Source organism: Bidens hawaiensis, unplaced genomic scaffold (genome assembly GCF_021521415.1).
Source record: "Bidens hawaiensis isolate Kalapana, Puna unplaced genomic scaffold, B.hawaiensis_p1.1 tig00006395_1, whole genome shotgun sequence".
Classification (NCBI taxonomy): Eukaryota; Viridiplantae; Streptophyta; class Magnoliopsida; order Asterales; family Asteraceae; genus Bidens; species Bidens hawaiensis.
Window position 1 is genome coordinate 538391 of NW_027491433.1, and position 13839 is coordinate 552229.

Here is a 13839-nt window from a genome sequence, read left to right on the forward strand (position 1 = left end):
TCTCTTTCATTATTGCCGACTTGCTCGTTACCCAGAATCTCAATCGTTTTCATAAATTCCTAACCTAAGTTGGTCATCCAACTAAATCCGACGCGGTAAGCTTCAATTGAATGATTTCCGACACCCATTGTATGGGTTTAGGGCTTCAATTCATATTTACTAATATCTATGTTTTCTTTGTAGGTTACTAATTTGCGAAGAATAGGTTCTTAAAGACTATCTTTCATTTCTTCTTCAAATATAACTTACTACATGATGAAGCTTTGAGCTTTAAAGACTAACATATGATTTGAATGCATATTTGTCTGTGTTTCCGTGAAATGGCGTATCCTTTCGAGAAGAAGCATAACATGTGCGCCTTTCTTCAAGTAATGGAGGAGAATAGGCCTGTAGAACTTATGATACAGTGGATTCTTCGCTCGAATCTAAGATTTTTCCTTACTGAAAGGCCAATTATTTATAGAAATCACAATTTGGATTTCTGGAATTCAGCCGAATTGGAAGATGATATAAATGGAAGACGAATCAAAGCAACTGTAGCTGGCCATGAGATCGAGATCACTGAAAATTTAATACGGGCCTGTCTCCAACTGTCACAACCCCATCTAAGGCCTAGGAGGTATGACCCATAAGTTGGTATCGTAATTGTAAATAAATCAGAGTTACGTTTAGTTTGCGGAAGACATATAAATTTTAAGGATCGAAATATAATATTTACATAAAATGCGGGATTATAAAATACCCGTTTGAGTTAACAAAAGATTACTTGTTTATGTTACAAAACCACCATATATTAAGTTTTACAAAATAAAATCCGAGCCATCGGATATATAAGCACTTCGTTACTCCAAGTGCTAAACTAGTTCACCTGCAAAATGTAAGAAAATACGTCAGCAACGAATGCTGGTGAACACGCTGACGCATAAATACTTTCTTTTACTTTATTACCCCTCGAGACTACGCCTGTCTCGGTCCAACGTCGCTTAGGAATAACAAAGTCAAATAACACATTATAAACTAGAGCCTCTACACTAGGTCACCTCACAAACACCGCAACGTTTGACTTAGTTAAGTACCCGTAAATATACACAACGGTCGTACTCCATACAGGAGAGCGTCTTACGACCAAGGGTAGTGCGAGCATGCCCATACATCGCATAGTACTACCTATGTGAGGATCCAGACATATGTATACCACAGCCTGAGGGCTAGGTTCATACCCATAGTTATAACGGTATTTGGAACACATAGTTCCTTGTAAACAATTTCATATAACAAGTTGACTCATTTTGAAAACAGGTTTAAAAGTTTGGGGGCGTATTCACCTTATCTCTTTAGGATCGGCTTCACTCACCGTCCAAGGGTCTTTCCCTTTCTTTATCTCGAACCTATAGTTACGAGTATAAATATTTGTTAGTCGGATACACGATCCGGCTTAAGACCTTTAGTCTTATATCTCAATTCTCGAATGAACCTTTTGTTCAATTCTTTATTTACTTATAAACTTCCAGTTTAAAAGTAAATTATAAACCTTTAGTTTATATTGAAAACCCGATGTTTCTTCTTCTCTAAGAAACGTAATCTTTTCTTTTATTATTTAAGAATACTCTTTATTCATTAAATAATATTTTCATAACAAAGAATGTAATCATATATACTTACACACATATATATGTATCACAATATTCAACAATCAAACTTTCATTTGTTTCTTTGTTATGTTTTCTTTTCTTTTTTTTTATCGAGGTATCGAGTATATCCTCGACTTAAGGCTTAAGCCTTGAATATAATATTAAATTATATTGAATTCGATATTACGCCTAACCTTAGTGGCGTACCGAAATCCTTGGAACTCGAGCAGCACTCCGACGCCGCTTTACTTCTCGATCGTCAAACGATTACACCAAACTTCAATACTCGTTGACACGCTTATCGAGATTCATTACCATTTCAACAACACCTTCTTGGTATGTGGGTGGAGGGTGGCACAATTTCTTAAGGAAACGTTGGTGCACAATTGAGAGATTCGAAGCACGCTTATCGAGGAAATCGTGGCACGTTTTACGAGGATTTTTAGAGAGATGTGAGAGCTGTGTTTGGGTTGCCTGGAGTGAGATCCCATGGCTGCTATTTATAGGTAATATTTTGGACCCCATCGCGGTACGCGATTGGTCCTTCAGCAGACCTATCGCGTACCGCTATATAGGTCTGCTGACGCACAGTGTAGACCTGCCACGTGTCGACACGTGGTAGGCACCGCTCCACGTGGCAACACGTGGCAGCAGTGTTGCCACGTGGCAGCACCTAGTGCCACCGTGTGTTACGTGGCACACGTGCCACACATTGTCAGACTCCCCATCGCGGTACGCGATGGGTGTCTCTTCTGACTCATCGCGTAGCGCGATGGGTTAGGAAAACCAATTTTTCATTTTTAACCGTCAAGTTTGGATTTTGGCAATTTTAGTCCCTAGACTTTGGAAAGTTAATACTTTGTACTCGAAATTTTCACGGTGTTACATCCTCCCTCGTCCTCGAGATTGCTTTACTCGAACAAGTGGGGGTATTTCTTTCTCATTTCCGATTTGAGTTCCCAAGTATATTCGGACCCTCTACGCGAGTCCCATTTAACTTTCACAATTTTCAAAGTTTTTCTTTTCAATTTCTTTATTTTCGAATCTTCAATTTGTATTGTACGTTCTACGAATTTTAAGTTTTCGTTTATTTCTATGTCTTTTAATGGCATAGCCAAAGATTCGTCGGTCAAGCACTTACGTAGATTCGAAACATGGAATACATCATGTATCCCTTGCATTTCCTCGGGTAATCGCAAACCGTATGCAACATTACCGATTCGTTCGAGTACCTCAAAAGGTCCAACGAATCGAGGACTTAACTTTCCTTTCTTACCGAAGCGAACAACGCCTTTCCAAGGCGAGACTTTCAACAGAACCTTGTCATCGACATTAAATTCTAATGGCTTACGACGAACATCGGCGTAGCTCTTTTGGCGATCATGCGCCGTAGTCGTTCTCGGATACATTGAACTTTGTTGGTAGTTTCTTGGACTATCTTGGGTCCATACATTTGATTGTCTCCAGTTTCAGACCAACACACGGGCGTTCTACACTTACGACCATATAACGCCTCAAATGGTGCGGCTTGAATACTTGTGTGATAACTATTATTGTACGAGAATTCCATTAGGGGTAAGTGGTCGTCCCAACTTCCACCTAAGTCGATCACACAAGCGAGGAGCATGTCTTCCAACGTTTGAATCGTTCTTTCACTTTGCCCATCGGTTTGCGGATGATAGGCAGTGCTAAGGTTAAGTTTTGTACCAAGAGTTTGTTGGAAACTTTTCCATAAATGAGACGTAAAACGACTGTCTCGATCAGATATGATAGACAACGGTACTCCATGTAAAGCAACCATGCTGTTTACATAAATACGCGCTAGTCTATCCATTGAGTACGGCTTATTGATGGGTATGAAGTGTGCGGATTTCGTCAATCGATCCACAATAACCCATATTGCATTATGTTGTCGAGTCGTCTTCGGGAGTTTGGTAATGAAGTCCATGGTGATTAACTCCCACTTCCATACAGGAAGTTCAGGTTGCTGAAGCAATCCCGAAGGCTTTTGATGTTCAGCCTTGACTTGCAAGCAAGTTAAACATTTCGCAACATGCGAAGCGACGTCCCTTTTCATTACATTCCACCAATAGTTCGCCTTTAGATTGTGGTACATCTTATCACTTCCGGGATGCATCATGTATTTCGACTTATGAGATTCGTTCAAAATTTTCTCACGCAACCCTTCAACGATTGGTACCCAAATCATATTCCCGAGTCTAAGGATACCATCATCACCTTTGACTAGCGAGTCAATGGTGCCATTACGTTTTTCTTCGGAGATTTGGTTTTCGTTGATCGCTTGCGTTTGCGCGGATTTGATTTGTTCAAAAAGATCAATTTGAAGCTCTAAACGTAATGCTCAAACTCTTTTTGGCTTCTCATGCTCCTTACGACTTAAGGCGTCAGCCACAACATTAGCTTTACCTTCGTGATAAACGATCTCACAGTCGTAGTTATTGAGCGTTTCCATCCATCGCCGTTGGCGCATGTTGAGCTCTCTTTCAATCAAAGATGTGCTTCAAGCTCTTATGATCAGTGTACAAGGTAAATCTAACTCCATAGAGATAGTGTCTCCATATCTTAAGTGCAAAGATTATGGCTCCTAACTCTAGATCATGATTCTTGTAGTTCTTCTCGTGTACTTTAAGTTGACGAGAGGCGTAGGCGATTACCTTCTTGCGTTGCATTAGTACGCATCCCAAACCCGAGTGTGATGCGTCACTAAAGACTACAAAATCCTCAGTACCTTCTGGCAAAGCCAAGATAGGTGCTTGGGTGAGTTTTTGTTTAAGCATATCAAACGCCTCTTGTTGCTTCGTTTCCCATTCATACGTGATATTCTTACGAGTCAAGGAAGTTAAGGGAACGTCGATTCGAGAAAAGTTCTCTATGAATCTACGGTAATAGCCAGCCAAACCTAAGAAACTTCGGATCTCGGTTGGCGACTTTGGGACTTCCCACCTAGAGATAGCTTTAATCTTAGCGGGGTCCACTTGAATACCGTTGACGTTAATAACGTGACCAAGAAATTGTACCTCGTGCAACCAGAACTCGCATTTCGAGAACTTAGCGTACAACTTCTCGGTTCTAAGAATTTCAAGTAACGTTCGAAGATGAATTTCATGATCAGCCTTAGACTTAGAGTAAATAAGTATGTCTTCAATGAATACGATAACAAATTTATCCAAGTAAGGTTTGCATGTACGATTCATCATGTCCATGAACACAGCTGGGGCATTTGTAAGTCCGAACGGCATGACCGTGAACTCATAATGTCCATACCTTGTTCGAAACGCGGTCTTTGGAATATCTTCGGATTGGACTTTGAGTTGGTGATAGCCGGAATGAAGATCGATTTTAGAAAAATAGCTAGTACCTTGAAGTTGGTCAAAAAGGTCATCGATACGAGGAAGTGGATATCAGTTTTTGATTGTGACTTTGTTCAACGCACGATAATCAATACACATCCTAATGGAACCATCCTTCTTCTTGACAAACAGAATTGGCGCTCCCCAAGGCGACGAACTCGGTTGAATGAAACCTTTTTCCAATAACTTATCAAGTTGTTTCTTTAACTCCTTCATCTCGGTCGGCGCTAAGCGATACGGAGCTTTGGCGATCGGAGCCGTACCGGGAATAAGATCAATCCTAAACTCTACTTCACGATCGGGAGGAATACCGGGAGGTTCATCAGGAAAGACGTCAGAAATGTCAGAAACGATAGGAACGTCTTTGATTTCTTTTGGCTTGGATTCTTCAGTGACATAGGCCATGAATGCGAGGCATCCTTGATTCAAACATTTGTTAGCCCTAATCATGGAGATTATGCTAACTTGGCCAACGTCTTTATCCCCTTCAATTCGAATCGTTCATTTATCAGGGGCTTGAAGTTCAATAGTTTAGCTATTGCAGATGATACAGGCATGGTTATCGGATAACCAATCCATACCTAATACAATGTCAAAACCAGCCAGACTCACAGGCAATAAACAAATGGGCAGAATATAACCAGCTAGAAGTATTTTTCCGTTTTCAAGGGCTTCGGAGATCTTAACGATTTCGCCACTAGCAGTCTCGACGCTTAGAGTTTTATCTAATTTAGTTAATGGTTCGTTTAATAGACTACAGAAACTATAATCTATAAAACTCAAATTGGCACCCGAATCAAACAAAACTCTAGCATAGGTGTCGTTGACTAGAAATGTACCGGTGATGGTTTCCGGCACATCAGCGGCTCTTTTTGTGTCGAGTACAAAGACTCGAGCGTTTCCCTTTCGGTTTTGGCCACTTCCACCCGCACCACTAGCAGCAGGCTTGTTCTTTGGGCACTCGAAACTTAAATGGCCCATCTCTTTGCAGTTATAGCAAGTCATCTTTTTCTTCCAACAATTTGCAGCATCATGTCCTTTATGATTACAGGATTCACAGACTTTAGGAGATGGGGCAAAATTGCATAGGCACTTATGGTACCTCCTACAAGTCTTGCATGGCGTTGAGTTGTTTTGGTTTATGCCTTTGCTTCTAAAGTTGGATCCTCCTCCAGTTCTCCCTTGTGCAGTCGTTGGTGTCACCTTCTTGTCCTCTTCTTTGTTGCGGACTAAGCCGCCCATCAGATAACCAGCTAATTCCATAGCAGAGTCAGCGGTTTGAGGTTGGTGAGACATCACCATGTCGCGGATTTCCTGCGTGATTCCCCCAATGTATCGGGTGACTTTGCTGGATTCAGAACTTACCAGCTGAGGAACGAGACGACGAACTTAGTATTGTACTCTCGTAGGTTTGTTCCCACGACCTTATGGTTTAAGAACTTTGTTTGAATCTGGTAGGTCTTGTGCATGGGACAAAACTTCCCATCACCAATGCCTTGAACTCTTCCCAGTTCAAGCCATACATTGCTTCTCTCCCTTTGCTCAAGAACAGAGCCTTCAACCACTCATGGGCTTCACCCTTGAACATAAGGGCAGAGTATTGAATTTTCTCCTCCTCAGAACACTTACTCATGATTACAATCGTTTCCATCTCCTTGAGCCACCTCACAGTCGTGATGGCTCCCTTATCGCCATGAAACTCTTTAGGCCCATAATATTTAAAATCCTTAAAAGTACACCCACTCACTTTCAATTTCTTAAACTTTTGCCTAACACCCTCGTCGGCATTAGACCCATGATCGCTTTCTTCATCACGGAATGGTTTAGGACGAGATTTAACAGATTTCGAAGGATGAACGGAAGGGTTAATAGTTCGGGAATGTCTAGATTGTCGAGATTGAGATCTAAACGCTGATTCTTCCCTAACCGCATCTTAATCATCTTTTGGATTTTATTCATGTATTTCTCGTTAATTTCTTCCTCTCGTTCGTTCTCAGGGCCTTTTCCCTTATCTCTCATTTCTTTTCGAACGTTCTCATTATTCTTACTTTGTTCAGACATTTTCTTTTCAATTAGTCTGAAAATTTTAACAATGCTTCTTTATTAAACACACATTTTATTTCATATATACATAACTCAAAAAGATATGTATATTTTATATTACACATATATATATATATATATATATATATCATTACAGAACTCGTCCTATCATTACAAGAGAACGTTTCAAGCGTTCTTTATTTATACACATAGCATACAGAACTATTTTACACACAGTCTTCACATGACCACCATCTTCAGTTCCTCAAGAACTTCTTCACAACTTTCGATATTTTGTTGCACTTACGAAGGATTGGTTCTCCAACTTTCTTCTTTTTCTTCTCTTCCTCGTCTACCTTCTTCCTCCAGTCATCGGTTTCGTGCAATGCGCGATCCAGGTGTTCTTCATATGACTGTGGGATTATGTTGGGGTATCTATACTGCAGAGGTGGGTCACAGTAACCCAGAGTCACCATATCGTAATGATTCCTCGGCTCTGGATACGGAACATAGTCCATATCGAATGAAAGGTAGAGGTAGGTCTTGGCAGCTTGATTCTGCTCTTGGATCTCGTCGGCTTGTTCTTGAATTGATGGAATTTCTCCTTGGATTGGTGGGAAGATTGACGAAGCTTGATTCCTCAGTTTCTCAAGGTGCTGGACATATGGATCCACAGAACCATAGCTTGCGTTTTGGGAAGTGAGTGATCCTTCCGTTGGGCTTGCCATTTCATGAAGGTTATCAGGATGCTCTTCTTCTGGTTCTTCCCCAGTTTCTTCCTCGGGTTCTTCTTCTTCTTCGGGATCTTCCTCCTCTTCTGGTTCCTCTTCCTCTTCTGGTTCATCTTCTTCCATGGGTTATGTGGTCTCATTGTTTATTGGGATCATCTGGAAAATCTCAGAAGGCATCATTACCCTCATCTTGGGTCTACGGGACGGTCCTTCACCGTTGTTTGGTTGGGAACTAACTTCTTTGAAGGTGGAACTTCCGGCAGGCCACTCTTGTTGTTCTGAGAGATATTTCATCCATTCGGAGGATGGTTGAGAGTTTGGTAGGTATCCGGTTGGATAGTATTGTGGTATCTCCGAGGGTTGGTAATTCTGTATTTCGGAAGTTTGATACATCGGTAGGGTTGGTGGATTGTAGCTTGAGTGTCTTGGTGGCTCAATTCCCTGCTTTGGTGGACTATTGGGAACATCTATTGGGTAGTGCCTGCTTCCGGGGTAGTACACGGGTTTGGACAAGTCATGTTCCACATCTTGGTTGAAGTATGCTTCATAGTATCCGTCACTCATGTTATCTTCGGGGTAGGGTTCGGCAATTCCAGCCTCCTTTGCCTTGCGTACATGATTCTCCATATGAGCTTTAAACGACATCTATCAATATGGGTGGTTTAGATTGTATAGAGTAAAGAAAGGTTACCAGCCTATCTTATCCCTAAACACATAAACAATTATTTCCTAAACTTGGATCGAAGCTTGGGTATTGTTTTATGATACCCAATTCGCTAAGATCGATGGCTCTGATACCAACCTGTCACACCCCCAACTAAGGCCTAGGAGTATGACCATAAGTTGGTATCGTAATTGTAAATAAATCAATTTACGTTTAGTTTGCGGAAGACTTATAAATTTTAAGGATCGAAATATAATATTTACATAAAAGGCGGGATTATAAAATACCCGTTTGAGTAAAAAAAGATTACTTGTTTATGTTACAAAACCACCATATATTAAGTTTTACAAAATAAAATCCAAGCCATCGGATATATAAGCACTTCGTTACCCCAAGTGCTAAACTTGTTCACCTGCAAAATGTAAGAAAATATGTCAGCAACGAATGCTGGTGAACATGCTGACGCATAAATACTTTCTTTTACTTTATTACCCCTCGAGACTACGCCTGCCTCGGCCCAACGTGGCTTAGGAATAACAAAGTCAAATAACACATTATAAACTAGAGCCTCTACACTAGGTCACCTCACAAACGCCGCACCGTTTAACTTAGTTAAGTACCTGTAAATGTACACAACGGCCGTACTCCCTGCAGGAGAGAGTCCTACGACCAAGGGTGGTGTGATCATGCCCATACATTGCTTAGTACCACCTATGTAAGGTTCCATACATATGTATACCACAGCCTGAGGGCTAGGTTCATACCCATAGTTATAACGGTTTTAGGAACACATAGTTCCTTGTAAACAATTTCATATAACAAGTTGACTCATTTTGAAAACAAGTTTAAAAGTTTTGGGGCGTATTCACCTTATCTCTTTAGGATCGGCTTCACTTAGCGTCCAAGGGTCTTTCCCTTTCTTTATCTCGAACCTATAGTTACGAGTATAAATATTTGTTAGTCGGATATACGATCCGGCTTAAGACCTTTAGTCTTATATCTCAATCCTCGAATGAACCTTTAGTTCAATTCTTTATTTACTTAAAAACTTCCAGTTTAAAAGTAAATTATAAACCTTTAGTTTATACTGAAAACCCGAAGTTTCTTTGTCTATAAGAAACATAATCTTTTCTTTTATTATTTAAGAATACTCTTTATTCAATAAATAATATTTTCATAACAAAGAATGTAATCATATATACTTACACACATATATATGTATCACAATACTCAACAATCAAACTTTCATTTGTTTCTTTGTTATGTTTTCTTTTCTTTTCTTTTATCGAGGTATGAAGTATATCCTCGACTTAAGGCTTAAGCCTTGAATATAATATTAAATTATATTGAATTCGATATTACGCCTAAGCTTAGTGGCGTACCGAAATCCCAGGGACTCGAGCAGCACTCCGACGCCGCTTTACTTCTCGATCGTTAAACGATTACACTAAACTTCAATACTCGTTGACACGCTTATCGAGATTCATTACCATTTCAACAACACCTTCTTGGTATGTGGGTGGAGGGTGGCACAATTTCTTAAGGAAACGTTGGTGCACAATTGAGAGATTTGAAGCACGCTTATCGAGGAAATCATGGCACGTTTTACGAGGATTTATAGAGAGATGTTAGAGAGATGTGAGAGCTGTGTTTGGGATGCCTGGAGTGAGATCCCATGGCCGCTATTTATAGGCAATATTTTGGACCCCATCGCGGTACGCGATTGGTCCTTCAGCAGACCTATCGCGTACCGCTATATAAGTCTGCTGACGCACAGCGTAGACCTGCCACGTGTCGACACGTGGCAGGCACCGCTCCACGTGGCAACACATGGCAGTAGTGTTGCCACGTGTCGACACGTGGCAGGCACCGCTCCACGTGGAAACACGTGGCAGTAGTGTTGCCACGTGGTGACACGTGGCAGCACCTAGTGCCACCGTGTGCCACGTGGCACACGTGTCACACATTGTCAGACTCCCCATCGCGGTACGCGATGGGTGTCTCTTCTGACTCATCGCGTAGCGCGATGGGTCAGGAAAACCAATTTTTCATTTTTAACCGTCAAGTTTGGATTTTGGCAATTTTAGTCCCTAGACTTTGGAAAGTTAATACTTTGAACTCGAAATTTTCACGGTGTTACACCAACTTCAAGTTGATGTTGATGCTCTGATACATTTTACAACCCAAAGATTGTTGAGGACTTTCCAAGAGACAATGGGGTATCAAGGAAATGTGCATAAAGGACAATTCAAGAAGGGGATGTTTCCCATCTTGTATAGATTTCTTATACATCGCATTATATAAGGCTTTACACCAAGAAGGGGTACTTGGAACCTTATGAGCACGGAATTGCAAAGGCTACTGTTACCATCATATACAATCGGCCATTCAACTTTTCAAGAATTGTTTTTGAAGGCCTGGTGGTTAATTTAAGATAGAGGAGGAATGCCAGATTTTTGTTATATCCCAGACTTTTACAAATTATATTCAACATTCTTTTCCCAAATCTACCAACCTTGGGCCTAACACATGTACTACAAGACCCAAACGTTTATAGGAGAATTGCAAGGTTGGGGGCTACAAGTAATTTCAATCCTGAAGTTGAGTATGACATTCTTCCATGGCTGATTGACAACAACATTGAAATCATGGATGTACCAGAATCACCACAGGTGACTAGTAATGAAGAAGAGAGTGAGGATGATGATGGAACCGTGTCCGATTATGATAATGATGGTGGAGATAATGATAATATTGAACAAAATGTTATGCAAGAGAGGATGTTGTGGATGTAAATGATGTGATAATTGATGCAGCTCAGGGGGAGACAACAACCTTTGACAACCCTATTCCTACACCACCCACCTCACCTCAAGCCCAATCACCACCCCAATACCAAACCCAAGACCCATACATTTCATCCCCACCGACTTCACCACAATCCCAAACCCAATAACAAACCCTAACCCTAACCCAAACCCAAACCCAAACCCAAATACCAAACCAACCTGAACATGAACCTTACATACCTGAATACATCCCAGCCCAACCTTATAAACCAACCCAATACACCATACCAATCGCCAACACATTCCCAAACATCTGACCAACCAAATATTCCACCTTTCCAAATCATAAACACATTTACACCTACAATCTAAACCAGAAACCCATTACCCTCAACTAGTGAAAACATCATAGAAATCCCACTCATGAAACTCACCAAACCTAAATTCTTGACCCATTTCCATTCCCACCAATAAATTCCCCTTCCCCTGATGCTGGAATAAGATTTCTGGACAGACACATGGATGTTCTCATTGAAAACATTGTTTTGAAGAGGGAGAATGAGGAGTTGAAGAAGAATAATTTTGATTTACAATCAAAATTAGAACATGCTATTTCAAAAATTCAAACCCTGGTTAGTGAGGTTGAGAAGACCTCAGCTGCACCAAAACAGGGGGAGAATTTGCCTGGATCTGATACAAACAATGAAACTATGAATGATGATGTTTTAAAATCACTTGTTGATATGTATGGAAGTGAGGAAGAGGAAAATGAAGAGGAGGAGAGAAGTGATGAGGGTTATGAGGTTGATGTATATAAAGAGATTGTTCAATAGTATAACTTAAATGAAAATGATGATTTGGTGGTGGAAAAGATTGTGATAGATGAAGCTGAGAGGGAGGATAAAGAGACTTTGAATGAGGTAAAAGGAGACTGATGATGTCCTTACTGAAGTACAAACAGACAAAACAGTTGAGGCTGATAATGTCACTTAAGAGATGTTGATATTAGGATATACTATAGCTTTAACTAACAAAACGAAAGAGTTGATTGATAATGATGATGTGACATCAAAGTTAAAAGAGGTGGATGATGAAATGAATGAACTATTTGATGAGATTGATAATTTTCCTGATGATTTCCCATCCACAGTGGTGAGGGAAGAAGGTCCATCCAGACCTATAACTGTTGACGAGGAGAAGAGGATGATGAAGGGAAAAGCAGTGGCTAAAAATGAAGACCAGCTGCAACCATTGAAGCTTAAAAAGATTCAATCTAGTGATGAGGTCTTATTTGTTGATGAAGCAGCTGAGGAGGCCATTAAAAGGCATGATCAGATTGTTGAAGAATGGATACAAAGGGATATGATTGCAAGATTTTTATCTGGCAAGGAGATAGAGGATCAGAGGGTATATATGGAGGATGAACTAAACAAGAACCTTGATAAAGGAAACGGGGAAATTGATCAAGAAGTAATAGAAGGGCTGCTGAGGTTGCAGAAGACTGAAGATGCTGACAACTCACTTGCCATTGTTATATATAATTTCCAGCAACCCAAATTCCCTGAAGCTAATGTAAAGTTTTCTAAGCTTGAACAGACTATTCACACTACCACTAATGAGCCTGATGTTGAAAATGCTGATAGGCAATTGGTGTCTGACATTCATGATGCCAAAAAATCCAAGATGAGTTTGTTAAGAAGGCCAATGAAATGATGAATCAAAGTCTAATTGATGATATAAAAGAGGATGCGAAGAGCTAGCCTATTGATCTTTTAAGATATGTGAGGAAGAGGAAGAGGTATGGAATAAATCAGATACCTGAGGAAGCCCTACCAAAGAAGAAGAATAGAGGGATCAATGTTGTACCTCTTCAATCTGTTAAACCTGATGAGTATATGGAAAATGAACCCAAGATTGATGCCTTGATTGATATGTCTGACTCTGAAAATGATGTGACTGATTCTCCTCATGTGAACCTGACTGAAGTTCACAGAGAGAATATTCAAACTATGCTGGATGATGTGAAAAAGGAAAATCCCAAAATTATAAGTCTAATACATCATGGCTATGAATTTGAAAATCTGGCCTTAATGACTGGTGAAGAGTTGGATTTCTTGCTTGAAGAGAATGTAAAAGAGTTGAAGAAATAAGGGAGATAAAGAACAAAAACACCCAAAGATATCTAGCTTTTTGAGGCTTCACAATTTTTCTGACAAACAATTAAACCACATGAGCTATGATGATCTTGAAGATGTCTATAATTCAACAATAAAAAGATTAAAAGAAGAAGAGTAGGAAAGAATGAAAAAGAAAGTTGTTAATCAGAAAGACAAATTTGAGAAAATATACAATAAATATGGTGGTAAAGGCAAGTTTTTGATTGATCATGGTGTTGACATTGAACATGCTGTGAATATGAGCAAGAAAGATGTTGAAGAAAAATTCAAGAAAATCTTTGAGAAAATCCACTCTGATTCAACTTCTAGTAAAATAAAATCAAGATTGATGACTTTAGCTGAGAAAGAGAAAAATGCATGGGAGGATGAGAAAGAAGTGTTGTTAGAACGATTGATGACAACTAGAGGAGCGGGGGAGAAAGTAAAGAAGATG